The following is a 15839-nucleotide window of genomic DNA, read 5'->3' as shown; positions in this document are numbered from 1 at the left end:
TGGCTGGCTGGCTGGGGTTGGGGGGCGGGCGTCGGGAGCTGGGGTTTGACTCGTGTGTGTCAGCCACAATTGGTGGGCTTCTGCTACCCGCTGAGCTTGTCGATTGGTGTACACGTTGTGACGTAAGGATGAGGTCAGCAATGTGGCCTCGATGCTGATTGGATGAGCGTGGGTGTGAGTAGGAGAGGTGGTTGTCGTAATGTGGCAGGTAACAGCAGGTTGTTGGTAGACTCGTCTCTGGCATGGTTGTAGTTGTGGTGTTGTGTACCATCGTCTGTAGTGGAACTGTTGGTCGTCTGTCCCAAAAAGGAAGAGAGACTTGCTTTGATGGCAGGACGTGTGGTGTTTTCCAACATGGTGAAGTGGTATGTTGATGACGATGCTTATGGGCGTTTGGGCGCTTCTCTGTGGTCTAAGTCGCCGCTGGGGAGGGTGTTTGACAAGCTCGACTGTGGATGGCTAGTGTGGTTGTATCTCACAACGTCCACCAGAAGCATTAACAGAGCGTCTGAGACCCGTAGGTTCTTTGTGGAGTAAGAGGTAGTGTATTAACCGGGGTACTGTATTAACCAGGGATAGTGTATTAACCAGTGATAGTGTATTGACCGGGTGTACTGTGTTGACCGAGGTAAATGTCTGTACTTGTCCACAACGGAGAGAGGGGAATGTTGAGCGCTCGTGACCCCCCCGCGCGGGAGGGGTGTGTGAACGGTGAGTCGCTGATAGTTTTGATCGCTGATCAGAAGGAAGGTCATTGAACACTTTCTCCAACATTTAACGCTACGATGAGGTTCGCTATGTCTACAACAGAGCGTGTGGGGGAGGTGTACCCACATTTGTTGCTAAATATCAAATGACTTCAGCTGGTACGTCATTCGTTATAGTATTACGATGCTTTGTTGTATCTTACGTAATGTTGGCGCGACGTACGATCTGCTGGGACCGAGAGGAGAGAGGTTGGGTTTGTGGGTCTTGATAGTATACCATATATGTAGCCTTGGGTGAGGTGGCCAGCCATGGTCTACCTGAACTGTGGAGAAACGACCATATTAACTCGGGTTTCCACCAGTTCTGTGCGTCAGGCAGTGACGTGTCTGAATACATGAGCGTCTCTGAGGATAACGTGAAGTTTGTGGTCGGAGACAACTTTGTGAAGATGATATAAATGATGATAATGTTTGAAATGAGGCTTATGAAGACCCCCTTGATGGTCTGTTGACGCCCAGGGATGTGGATGATGATGGTGTGGTGTGGTGTTTGGTGAGCTCGCAACACACATACCTGGCGCCGTGTGTCGCTATCAGAGACGCGGGGTGTAACGTAGTCCTGGGCGGTGTGGTTCAGTGGAACAGCTCGCGTCTCGTCTTCTTTGTCTCGTCCAATTTGGTTTGTTTATGAGAGTTGAGACCGGCGTCTTGCTGTCCGGAGCAAGGATGGTGAGGCTGTCCGGAGCAGGGATGGTGAGGCTGTCTTGCTATCCGCAGCAGTGATGGTGGGGCTGTCCTACTGTCCGGAGCAGCGATGGTGAGGGAGGGAGGAGGAGAAAGACTCGAGTTCTTCAGCTGGCCCCTCAGCGCCAGTGGTCAAGCCCGACATAGTGATGTTGGTGATGACAACAACCAAACGAGAGGTGTTGTAGCTGCTGTCCTCCCGCTTGTTGTGGATAATGAGAGGTATTGTAGCTGCTGTCCTCCCGCTTGTTGTGGATAACGAGAGGTGTTGTAGCTGCTGTCCTCCCGCTTGTTGTGGATGGATAAATTTCATATGAAATTCAGGTATGAAATTATGCATAACTCATTGTGTTGTTGAAATGAAATTATTTCAGTCACTGAACTGAACTATTACGTAATTTTGCTCACACACACAACACACACACACACACACACACGCACACACACACACACACACACACACACACACACACACACACACACACACACACAACACACACACACACACACACGCACACACACACACACACACACACACACACACACACACACACACACAACACACACACACACACACATAAACACACACACACACACACACATAAATACACACACACACACACACATAAACACACACACACACACACACACACACACATACACACACACACACACACACACACACACACACACACACACACACACACACACACACACACATAAACACACACACACACGCACACACACACACACACACACACACACACACACACACACACACACACACACACACACACACACACACTGGGCCTGGCCACCTAATCACCAGTTGCCACACACACACACACACACACACACACACACATCCACACTCACACATCTGCTCAGGTACTTCTGGTCAGGTCACGCCCCCACACAGGCAGAGGTCACGGGTCATGGTCATTACTTCATCCGGGTCATCCCGCCGCTCCCGCACCTCTCATGTGTTGATCGTCATATTCACCAAAGTATATAAACTTTTTCCATCTCATATTTTCTCTTACTTTCGCGACCAACGGCATCATTTGAGCTGATATACTTTTCCCCATGACAATGTGGTCTGTAGGGCTGGGGTAAGTGAAATATGGACGGGTCTGTCCGTAGATTGGTGGACGGGGTGCCATTACATACGGTAAGTGAAACATGGACGAGCCTCTCCGTAGACTGGTAGAAGGGGTGCCAGAAGAGACAGTAAAATTTGATCGGTGTTGACAGATGTTCAACAATGGTCACAAGTCACACAAATATGGACAGTTCATGTTGTGGTATAGACAGATAATACACACACACACACACACACACACACACACACACACACGTGTGTGTGTGTGTGTGTGTGTGTGTGTGTGGTATATGTGTGTGTGTGTGTGTGTGTGTGTGTGTGTGTGTGTGTGTGTGATTACTTCTATACGCCATACGGGATAGAATTTTACACTCGGCCCCAACACCCACCCACCCATCAACATTCTTTACTATCACACAAGCTTTCACATTTCTGTATGCTGTCTGCCATCACCAAGGCTTCATTCACCAAGGCTTCATTCACCAAGGCTTCATTCACCAAGGCTTCATTCACCAAGGCTTCATTCACCAAGGCTTCATTCACCAAGGCTTCGTTCACCAAGGCTTCATTCACCAAGGCTTCGTTCACCAAGGCTTCATTCACCAAGGCTTCGTTCACCAAGGCTTCGTTCACCAAGGCTTCATTCACCAAGGCTTCGTTCACCAAGGCTTCGTTCACCAAGGCTTCATTCACCAAGGCTTCGTTCACCAAGGCTTCATTCACCAAGGCTTCATTCACCAAGGCTTCGTTCACCAAGGCTTCATTCACCAAGGCTTCGTTCACCAAGGCTTCATTCACCAAGGCTTCGTTCACCAAGGCTTCGTTCACCAAGGCTTCATTCACCAAGGCTTCGTTCACCAAGGCTTCATTCACCAAGGCTTCATTCACCAAGGCTTCATTCACCAAGGCTTCATTCACCAAGGCTTCATTCACCAAGGCTTCATTCAACCAGTTCACTTTCCTGGAATAAATGTTGTGTCCTTTGCTTGTGCCGTCGAAGAATTGTTCACTGTCTACCCGTTGTACCCCTGACTCTGGGGTTTAATTGTGATCACCTTGCGTACGCCTGTACCTCTAACTCTGGGGTTAATGTTTGGCCACCTTGCCCAACACCTGTACCCTTAACTCTGGGGGTAATGTTTGGTCACCTTGCGTACACCTGTACCCTTAACTCTGGGGTTAATGTTTGGCCACCCTGCCCAACACCTGTACCCTTGACTCTGGGGTTTATGTGTTGCCACCCTGCCCAACACCTGTACCCCTGACTCTGGGGTTAATGTTTGGCCACCCTGCCCAACACCTGTACCCCTGACTCTGGGGTTAATGTTTGGCCACCTTGCCCAACACCTGTACCCCTGACTCTGGGGTTTAACCTAAATCTCTGTTCTTCGTCTGTGTCTAGTTTATCTTTTCTCGTCTTGGGGTCTTGATGCAGGAAGCCATCATGGACGACCCTCCTCCAACCCAGGTGCTGCCATCGTGGAGGTGTGTGTCGGGATGGGGTGGTGGGTGGTCATTGAACGGGGAGAGAGAGAGAGAGAGAGAGAGAGAGTTCGCCCCGGGAAGGTGACCCTCTGACCCCAGCCCCCTGTACACTCCAGGAGCAGCCAGCCTGATTTGAGATGGAGGTTGAGGGTGTATAGGTTGAGGGGCGGGTTAGAGGGTAGACGGTGTCTGGCCCAGGCAGACGAGGAGCCTCGGCCTTTGTGTTCGCCAGTTAGGATCATCGCCAGGTCGAGGAACTCCAGCCTGGGTCTGTCCACTCCCCGCCACCTCGCCGCCAGCATCATGTTATTGTGTGTGTGTGTTGCGACACAGCAAACCCTCCAGCAGGACGAAGACGTCATCTGCTAAACAGGTTTTTAAAAACCCAGACAGTTTCCTACACCAGCTGGGTTGATCAGACTCGACCCATATGAGGCAACACGGATACTATTACTGTATTTGAGAATAGATCTTTCATCAACCTAAGTATTGTTGATGATACAGGAGTCAAAATACAGTAGTGAGTGACCCGTCACTTCTGATGGTAAGATGTGGTTGTATCATAAAGGAAATAATGAGTGATGATGTGGATATTTATTATAGATTTATTGACCACAAGTTTAGAAACAGATGTCAGATGTCATTTGTTATATTGTGTTGCAGAACAGATGAATTGGTACCAAATATTGTTGATAGAATTACCTCAATTGTGTTGCGGAAGAGATCAATTGGTACAAAATATTGTAGAAATAGAGATATACCTCATTACTGTATATGTATAGGTGTCTGGTGGGTTCTGGCGACTGGGGTAATAATGTGTTAATGTTCTCATGGTTTACTCTACGTCCAGCAACGCCGACGTCATGTTCTTGATGTGAAGTTCATGTTGGATTATGTACTTACGTGTTGTACGTCGCTTCTTGACTATATGGTCAGGCAACCACCATTTCCAGCGACCACTGGCCACCTCCACTGACCTCATCCCGTAACCACTTCCAGCGACCAGTTTCATTGACCACTCCGAGAGACTGATTTAAGCGGTGACTTCCAACGACCACTTCCAGTGACACGCTTCCAGCAACCGCTTCTAGTGACCACTTACAGCGACCATTTCCAGTATTCTCTTCCAGCGATCGCTTCCAGTCGCTTCCAGTAACCACTTACATCGAATACTCCCAGTTACCATTTTCAGCGATCACTTCTATGGACCACCTCCAGCGATCACTTCCAGAGACCATCTCCAGGATCACTTCCAGAGACCACCTCCACCAGCGATCACTTCCAGAGGCCACCTCCAGCGATCACTTCCGGAGGCCACCTCCAGCGATCACTTCCAGAGACCTCCTCCAACGATCACTTCCAGAGACCTCCTCCAACGATCACTTCCAGAGACCACCTCCAGCGATCACTTCCAGAGGCCACTTCCGCGATCACTTCCAGAGACCACCTCCAGGGATCACTTCCAGAGGCCACCTCCAGCGATCACTTCCAGAGACCACCTCCAGGGATCACTTCCAGAAACCACCTCCACCAGCGATCACTTCCAGAGACCACCTCCACCAGCGATCACTTCCAGAGACCTCCCCAGGGATCACTTCCAGAGACCACCTCCAGGGATCACTTCCAGGAACCACCTCAAGCGATCACTTCCAAAGACCACGTCAAGCAATCACTTCCAGAGACCACCTCCAGCGATCACTTCCAGAGACCACCTCCTCCAGCGATCACTTCCAGAGACCACCTCCTCCAGCGATCACTTCCAGAGGCCACCTCCAGCGATCACCTCCAGAGGCCACTTCCAGGATCACTTCCAGAGGCCACCTCCACCAGCTATCACTTCCAGAGACCACCTCCAGTGATCACTTCCAGAGACCACCTCCAGCGATCACTTCCAGAGACCTCCCCAGGGATCACTTCCAGAGACCTCCTCCAGGGATCACTTCCAGAGACCACCTCCACCAGCGATCACTTCCAGAGACCACCTCCAGGGATCACTTCCAGGAACCACCTCAAGCGATCACTTCCAAAGACCACGTCAAGCAATCACTTCCAGAGACCACCTCCACAACATAATACAGATGTAGTGTGAACGTATTAAGGAATAATTGTTTATGGATCATATTTGCTGGAACACGTATTCATCTCGGGGCAAAACAATAGCCTGATATATGTAAGAGTTGAGTGACAACGGCAAGGCAGAGGATTTCCCACCCTAAGCCGGGGGTCTATAAGGTAGGAAATAGAAATATGTGGAGAGTTCTTCTCTGCCTGACCATTTCTGATTCAAATTGGGAGATTAATGGTTGACTGATGACCAGCGTCCTGCTGGTCACCTTCACCCCAGGTGGTCCTCCCCTGCCACCCCAGCTGGTGGTGGCAGTCCTCCCCTACCACCCCAGCTGGTGGTGGCGGTCCTCTTCTGCCACCCCAGCTGGTGGTGGCAGTCCTCTTCTGCCACCCCAGCTGGTGGTGGCAGTCCTCCCCTGCCACCCCAGCTGGTGGTGGCAGTCCTCCCTTACCACCCCAGCTGGTGGTGGCAGTCCTCCCTTACCACCCCAGCTGGTGGTGGCAGTTCTCTTCTGCCACCCCAGCTGGTGGTGACTGTCCTCCCCCTACCACCCCAGCTGGTGGTGGCAGTCCTCCCTTACCACCCCAGCTGGTGGTGGCAGTCCTCCCCTACCACCCCAGCTGGTGCTGGTAGCCCTCCCCTACCACCCCAGCTGGTGCTGGTAGCCCTCCCCTACCACCCCAGCTGGTGCTGGCAGTTCTCCCCTACCACCCCAGCTGGCGGCCGCCGGCAGTCCCGTACCAAGATCATTATAATCATCATCGTCAAATCATAACGATCAACCGAGAGATTTTGATCAGGTCTTGATCCTTTCCCATTAATCACCTAACCACCTCACACTGTACACTGTGTAGATATGGTCCATGGTACGTACAGCAACACTCGGTTGAAAGACACGGGTAAAGACGTTGGCGAAGATAAGACCATGGGGGTGGTAGCAGAGGAGAGGTGAAAATATGAGATAATAAACGGATATTAATGCCTGGTGGAACGCCCCTTTCCCTCCTGTGGACCAAGATGGCTGGCTAGCTGGCTGGCTGGTCCACCTTATAATGGAGTTGGTGTTGGGGTAACTATGTCACAGGTCCTTGTGCTGCTGGCACGGTAGGTACGGGGTTATAGAAGGGATATAGAAGAGGAGTTGCTATATATACTTCCTTGAGTTTCTGGTAGAGGTTTGTCCAGTCACACTACCCTCCACCCAACACCATATTTTCTTTTTGAAGAAATAGTTGTTTCAAATCTTCCTCGACGTCTTAGTCTCGTTGCTCAGCGAGTCCTCTCTCTGGTATAGTCCCTCACCGTGATAAGATGAAGGTTATGAACCGAAGTTACGACAAGGGTCATGCCTATGTCCCTGCGCCTCCCTGGTTATTGTGACTATGTCATATGGTCTTATCTCTCGAGGCCAAAGGGGGGTCGGTCTTGGGTGTGATGCGTAGTTGTGTGTGATGCGTAGTTGTGTGTGATGCGTAGTTGTGGCGTATCGAGGGCGTATTCATAACTCTGTGTGAGAGGAAATCTCGTATGATGTGTCCTGGATGTTGTGTGGAGAGACTCGGTCGTCTTCTGCTGTTGCTCCTACTGTGGAGTTGAGATGGGAAGGTATTCAGCGGGTTGGAATGATTATCACTGTTGTTTTTCAATGTGTCTTTTTATTCTATTCATGAGATGACTTGATGTGATTTGCAAAGCAGAGCCGTGGACTCGTCTCTCGTTTCCTTTGATACTTTTAATAGCTGTTAGCTACACACACACACACACACACACACACACACACACACACACGTCTTAGCCTATTTTTTTTTTAGTATATTTCTTTCACTTCCCTGATTGTTGTTATCTGTGTCAAACATAACTCCTGGTATGTCATCTGTGTAACGTCCTCTGCTCGCATATCCTATGTTGATATTTACCTTCCTGTCGGTGTAGTAACATCCCTGACGTAGGTTAGGCACAGAGTTAGAGAGAGAGAGAGAGAGAGAGAGAGAGAGAGAGAGAGAGAGAGAGAGAGAGAGAGAGAGAGAGAGAGTACACACCGCGTTTTAAGTACACCACCATTACGACGAACGACGAGGATCAGAGAGTTAGTGTACAGGAATATATTCCTGTGTGTATCTGTATGGTCAGTGCTAACCTGTAGATGATTGCATGTTGTTTCTACCGTCATACCAAAGGGGAGGAGGAAAGGGAGTGAGAGGTGGAGCCGCCTCACTGTGCTTCAGTCCATCATGCTACACATCCTCAGATGTGTTTTGATAACATCGCTTGACAACACCAGGTGACGCAAGGTCTGTTGGCCAGCTGTGTTGGTCTTTTGTTTCCGTGGTCTTTTGTTTCCGTGGTTGATGTTGTGTCAAGGCGAGATGTTGTAGGTTGTGAAGGATTTTGTCATCTAGGGATGTTTTGTGCCTTCTGTTGGGTCACCTTCTGTTGTGATTCGAGGAGTAAGAAGCGAGACGACCCCTGTAGTTCACTGGATAAAGAGGGATTGATGCTCTTTTCTTTTCTAAGTATCTTTTTGTTATTGCGTTCATGTGTGTGTGTGTGTGTGTGTGTGTGTGTGTGTGTGTGTGTGTGTGTGTGTGTGTGTGTGTGTATGTGTGTGTGTGTGTGGGATGGACCCTGCTGAATCGCTTGCGTTGAAAATGTTCAGTAAATTTTCCATAGCTGGCGGGCGGTGGTGGTGGGCTGAACAGAACGATTCTGTTCATCCTTTTTCCTTTTTTTCCCCCCACACCAGAACTTGTGTTATTGTATCTACTATTGTTCCAGTCACGTCTGCTCTAGTTCCACGTGAGGTGATGTCACTGTGTTCGTGTGACCAGGTGTCTGGGGTGTGTGTGTGTGCAGTGAGGCAATAGAGATGGCTTTGAAGTCTCTCTGTTGTGAATAGTTCCTCTTTCTCTTGGTCAAAAGCTGTGGTCTTCCTCATCATAGATGTTGAAGACCTTCTGGTGTATTGTAGTTCCCTTAAGTTTCTCGATCTATATTTGTTTGATTATATCATATATCCTTCTTCATCCAGTATGTAAGAGGAGTAAGTTTTGCGTCTCCTACAAAGAGTATGAACAGTTTCCAAAAACTCGGCTGCTGGGGGGAGTGGGTAGCACTTCCGCCTGCCACGCAGGGGTCCCGGGTTCGACCCCTGGCTGTTGGAGTTTTGTATGTTCTATGAAAAAGCGCGCGTATATTCTTTGTACATATATATACATATATATATATATATATATATATATATATATTTTTTTTTTTTTTTTTTTTTTTATACTTTGTCGCTGTCTCCCGCGTTTGCGAGGTAGCGCAAGGAAACAGACGAAAGAAATGGCCCAACCCCCCCCATACACATGTACATACACACGTCCACACACGCAAATATACATACCTACACAGCTTTCCATGGTTTACCCCAGACGCTTCACATGCCTTGATTCAATCCACTGACAGCACGTCAACCCCTGTATACCACATCGCTCCAATTCACTCTATTCCTTGCCCTCCTTTCACCCTCCTGCATGTTCAGGCCCCGATCACACAAAATCCTTTTCACTCCATCTTTCCACCTCCAATTTGGTCTCCCTCTTCTCCTCGTTCCCTCCACCTCCGACACATATATCCTCTTGGTCAATCTTTCCTCACTCATTCTCTCCATGTGCCCAAACCACTTCAAAACACCCTCTTCTGCTCTCTCAACCACGCTCTTTTTATTTCCACACATCTCTCTTACCCTTACGTTACTTACTCGATCAAACCACCTCACACCACACATTGTCCTCAAACATCTCATTTCCAGCACATCCATCCTCCTACGCACAACTCTATCCATAGCCCACGCCTCGCAACCATACAACATTGTTGGAACTACTATTCCTTCAAACATACCCATTTTTGCTTTCCGGGATAATGTTCTCGACTTCCACACATTTTTCAAGGCTCCCAAAATTTTCGCCCCCTCCCCCACCCTATGATCCACTTCCGCTTCCATGGTTCCATCCGCTGACAGATCCACTCCCAGATATCTAAAACACTTCACTTCCTCCAGCCTCTCACCATTCAAACTCACCTCCCAATTGACTTGACCCTCAACCCTACTGTACCTAATAACCTTGCTCTTATTCACATTTACTCTTAACTTTCTTCTTCCACACACTTTACCAAACTCCGTCACCAGCTTCTGCAGTTTCTCACATGAATCCGCCACCAGCGCTGTATCATCAGCGAACAACAACTGACTCACTTCCCAAGCTCTCTCATCCCCAACAGACTTCATACTTGCCCCTCTTTCCAAAACTCTTGCATTTACCTCCCTAACAACCCCATCCATAAACAAATTAAACAACCATGGAGACATCACACACCCCTGCCGCAAACCTACATTCACTGAGAACCAATCACTTTCCTCTCTTCCTACACGTACACATGCCTTACATCCTCGATAAAAACTTTTCACTGCTTCTAACAACTTTCCTCCCACACCATATATTCTTAATACCTTCCACAGAGCATCTCTATCAACTCTATCATATGCCTTCTCCAGATCCATAAATGCTACATACAAATCCATTTGCTTTTCTAAGTATTTCTCACATACATTCTTCAAAGCAAACACCTGATCCACACATCCTCTACCACTTCTGAAACCACACTGCTCTTCCCCAATCTGATGCTCTGTACATGCCTTCACCCTCTCAATCAATACCCTCCCATATAATTTACCAGGAATACTCAACAAACTTATACCTCTGTAATTTGAGCACTCACTCTTATCCCCTTTGCCTTTGTACAATGGCACTATGCAAGCATTCCGCCAATCCTCAGGCACCTCACCATGAGTCATACATACATTAAATAACCTTACCAACCAGTCAACAATACAGTCACCCCCTTTTTTAATAAATTCCACTGCAATACCATCCAAACCTGCTGCCTTGCCGGCTTTCATCTTCCGCAAAGCTTTTACTACCTCTTCTCTGTTTACCAAATCATTTTCCCTAACCCTCTCACTTTGCACACCACCTCGACCCAAACACCCTATATCTGCCACTCTGTCATCAGACACATTCAACAAACCTTCAAAATACTCATTCCATCTCCTTCTCACATCACCACTACTTGTTATCACCTCCCCATTTACGCCCTTCACTGAAGTTCCCATTTGCTCCCTTGTCTTACGCACCCTATTTACCTCCTTCCAGAACATCTTTTTATTCTCCCTAAAATTTACTGATAGTCTCTCACCCCAACTCTCATTTGCCCTTTTTTTCACCTCTTGCACCTTTCTCTTGACCTCCTGTCTCTTTCTTTTATACTTCTCCCACTCAATTGCATTTTTTCCCTGCAAAAATCGTCCAAATGCCTCTCTCTTCTCTTTCACTAATACTCTTACTTCTTCATCCCACCACTCACTACCCTTTCTAAACAGCCCACCTCCCACTCTTCTCATGCCACAAGCATCTTTTGCGCAATCCATCACTGATTCCCTAAATACATCCCATTCCTCCCCCACTCCCCTTACTTCCATTGTTCTCACCTTTTTCCATTCTGTACACAGTCTCTCCTGATACTTCTTCACACAGGTCTCCTTCCCAAGCTCACTTACTCTCACCACCTTCTTCACCCCAACATTCACTCTTCTTTTCTGAAAACCCATACTAATCTTCACCTTAGCCTCCACAAGATAATGATCAGACATCCCTCCAGTTGCACCTCTCAGCACATTGACATCCAGAAGTCTCTCTTTCGCACGCCTGTCCATTAACACGTAATCCAATAACGCTCTCTGGCCATCTCTCCTACTTACATAAGTATACTTATGTATATCTCGCTTTTTAAACCAGGTATTCCCGATCATCAGTCCTTTTTCAGCACATAAATCTACAAGCTCTTCACCATTTCCATTTACAACACTGAACACCCCATGCATACCAATTATTCCCTCAACTGCCACATTACTCACCTTTGCATTCATATCACCCATCACTATAACCCGGTCTCGTGCATCAAAACCGCTAACACACTCATTTAGCTGTTCCCAAAACACTTGCCTCTCATGATCTTTCTTCTCATGCCCAGGTGCATATGCACCAATAACCACCCACCTCTCTCCATCAACTTTCAGTTTTACCCATATTAATCGAGAATTTACTTTCTTACATTCTATGACATACTCCCACAACTCCTGTTTCAGGAGTATTGCTACTCCTTCCCTTGCTCTTGTCCTCTCACTAACCCCTGACTTCACTCCCCAGACATTTCCAAACCACTCTTCCCCTTTACCCTTGAGCTTCGTTTCACTCAGAGCCAAAACATCCAGGTTCCTTTCCTCAAACATACTACCTATCTCTCCTTTTTTCACATCTTGGTTACATCCACACACATTTAGGCACCCCACTCTGAGCCTTCGAGGAGGATGAGCACTCCCCGCGTGACTCCTTCTTCTGTTTCCCATTTTAGAAAGTTAATACAAGGAGGGGAGGATTTCCGGCCCCCCGCTCCCGTCCCCTCTAGTCGCTTTCTACGACACGCGAGGAATACGTGGGAAGTATTCTTTCACCCCTATCCCCAGGGATAATATACATATATAAACACACACGCACACACACACACACACACACACACACACATACATATATATACATATGAAAAATGTAAGAAACAATTTAGAAAACATATATACATATATATACATATATATATATATATATATATATATATATATATATATATATATATATATATATATATACATATATTGTAAACGTGAGTCCGTCCATGTCAGTGCCAATGTAACAATTCGGATTCAGACATCGTCCACGTTTACAATGTATTCCGACTCTTCTGACATCAGTCAATTTCTAAATGTTTTACTTGTTTGTCTTTCTATGGTCAACCGCGACTGAAAAAAAAATGTAATCTTAAGAACACATTTTGTCCTTGATGATGGAAATCCAAAGACATTTCTATCACGATTATAGATAGAACATCTGCCAGGACGGCCGTAGTCAGGACTAACAACCTATTTCACCATTTACCACACTCACCATAGAAAGTGGAATTGCGTCGATGGTTTTCAATAACCACATATGTTCTTAGAGTACTTCCCTAACGTGCAATGAGAGATGGACACAGAATCAACAGAGGAGTGTAAACATACCACACTAAAACATGAGCAATATACTCGTCCTGCTTTTAATGTGGTATTTCCTGAAACAACATTTGCCGACGGAAGTTTCCAAGCCACGTATACCAACTGTCCTGATTGATTTACTTTTTTGTGGATTGTCCGAGGCAGAAAGGTCATCTGAATGCCCTAATCAAAGCATCTTATTAACGAGTATATACATATACGTCCAAATGTACGATAGTGCACTACGATGGCCTGTTCTCTGACACATAAGGTATTCGCTCCCTGCTAAACAAGAACGGCTCACTCCCTGAAGCATCAAAGCCGTTTTTTCCAATGACGTCTAACCAGCTGACATACGTCAGCAACTCGTATATATATATATATATATATATATATATATATATATATATATATATATATATATATATATATCTTAGATTATTTCACTTCATTCTATATTTATTCTATATTCATTGGCTATATTCGTTGTTCTCCGCCTCAGGTAAAGCTATAGCGAACTTAATCTCAGACGAAGGCCATGATCTCAACTATATTCTTAGCGACCGAACGTCATCTGACATTGAACTGTATCATGATGAGTGAGGGTTTGGTGGCTGCTGTCATGGGGACGCTCGTTTGGATGGCCTGGTCTGGGTCATGTGTTACCAGGTGTCCAGGTGTCGTATCTCTATCAGTGGGAGGATGTGAGGCTACGGACGGTAGAGGGTTTGGAAAGCGCCAGTGTCTCTCGTCTTCGCCTTGTTCATGCTGTCTCCGAGGTTGGTCCTGGGTTGTGAGTGGGATGTGGCCGTTGTATTTGACTAGCCTAGCCTCCTGGTGTTAGCTGATTGGCTGGGGGTGGTTGTTTGGGCCTTGATGCCCTTCAAATTACCAGGGTCATTAAGGCCGTTAACGTCCATTGACAACCAACAACAGAAAAAAATAATTAACACCGAATTTAGGTGTTAAGAATAATTGTAAGACCACATACTCTCTCACAACATATGTGGCCATGTGTGTACGTAGATATGTAGCCATGTGTTGGCCATGTGTATAGACAGATATGTAGCTATGTGGTGGCCATGTGTATAGACAGATATGTAGCTATGTGGTGGCCATGTGTATAGACAGATTTCCAGCCAAGTGGTGGCCATGTGTATAGCTAGACATGTAGCCATGTGTATAGATAGATATGTAGCCATATGTATAGATAGATATGTAGCCATGTGTATAGATAGATATAATTATTGAATTAATTACTCTCTCCTGCCAGCTAATCATCATTAACCTTGAACTGGTTACACATTGACGTTAAATAAACATAAAACGAAAACAAAACGGATTGTTGTTAGATTAAAAAGGAATCAATTGATGATTTTTTTTTTCCGTAAATTATGAGATATTTACATATAGTTTAACATGCATATATATATATATAAACATATAGGGACCTATTTTTAATTACAACAGTTTATGAATGTTGTTAGCTACAATAACTATTATCATCTACAACACGGATTATTAAGCCTGAAATCGTACCATACCTGAAACACACAGAGAGAGGACAGAAAACGGAAAAATACAAGTTGATAGAAAATGGGATATGGTATATTCTACACGTTCTCTTCAGCCATATGTATAAACAACACCAAGCGTCATTCATCGCAAACTTGTAAGATAAAAAGAAAAAGAAAACTCACCCATATCATTGCATATTAATTTTTACCTCATCTGTTCTCCACAAGCGGATGTTATATATATATATATATATATATATATATATATATATATATATATATATATATATATATATATATATATATATATATTTTCACATGTATTTAAACTTATCTGTGGGTAATGTTTACAGCGGTTAAGACCCCGTTACAGAAACCTTGAGGGGAGGGGGAGATGAGTTAGGGTGGCGGGTGAGGGGACATGCCTGGTCGGGGGAGGTTGTCACGTACCCAGCACAAGGGGACGGTTGCCTCGGGGGGAGGGGAGGAGGGGGGTGTGGGGTGTGGGGGAGGATGGGGCTGGCCAGCGGGCCGTGTTTACCCTCAAGATCAAAGCGGCCCACGTCTCCGGTCCTCTGAGTGGTTTATTAGGGACGAGTGGCCATGTGTGTGTGTGTGTGTGTGGCCCTGTGTTGTGGCCATGTGTTGTGGCCATGCGTGTGGACCTGTGATGTAGTTATGTGTGTGGCCCTGTGTTATGGCCATGTGTGTGGACCTGTGTTATGGCCATGCGTGTGGACCTGTGATGTAGTTATGTGTGTGGCCCTATGTTATGGCCATGTGTGTGGACCTGTGTTGTGGCCATGTGTGTGGACCTGTGTTGTGGCCATGTGTGTGGACCTGTGTTGTGGCCATGTGTGTGGCCCTGTGTTGTGGACATATGTGTGATCTTGTAGCCATATGTGTTGTCATATATATATGTATATATATATATATATATATATATATATATATATATATATATATATATATATATATGTATATAATACTTTACCGCCGTTTCTCGCGTTAGCGAGATAGCGCAAGGAAACATATTAGGAATGGCCTAACCCACCCACATACACATGTATATACATAAACGCCCCCACAC

At 46.4% G+C, this 15839-nt stretch overlaps 1 long non-coding RNA gene across 2 annotated transcripts in view; it reads left to right on the top strand.

Moving 5' to 3' along the window:
• Positions 1-15839, top strand: part of LOC139760472 (uncharacterized) — a 178675-nt gene that overhangs the window by 111279 nt on the left and 51557 nt on the right. The window lies entirely within an intron of this gene.

This window comes from Panulirus ornatus, chromosome 3 (genome assembly GCF_036320965.1).
Source record: "Panulirus ornatus isolate Po-2019 chromosome 3, ASM3632096v1, whole genome shotgun sequence".
In the NCBI taxonomy this organism is placed as follows: domain Eukaryota; kingdom Metazoa; phylum Arthropoda; class Malacostraca; order Decapoda; family Palinuridae; genus Panulirus; species Panulirus ornatus.
The sequence above is the reverse complement of the archived record's forward strand: the minus strand, read 5'-3'. Positions and strand labels throughout refer to the sequence as shown.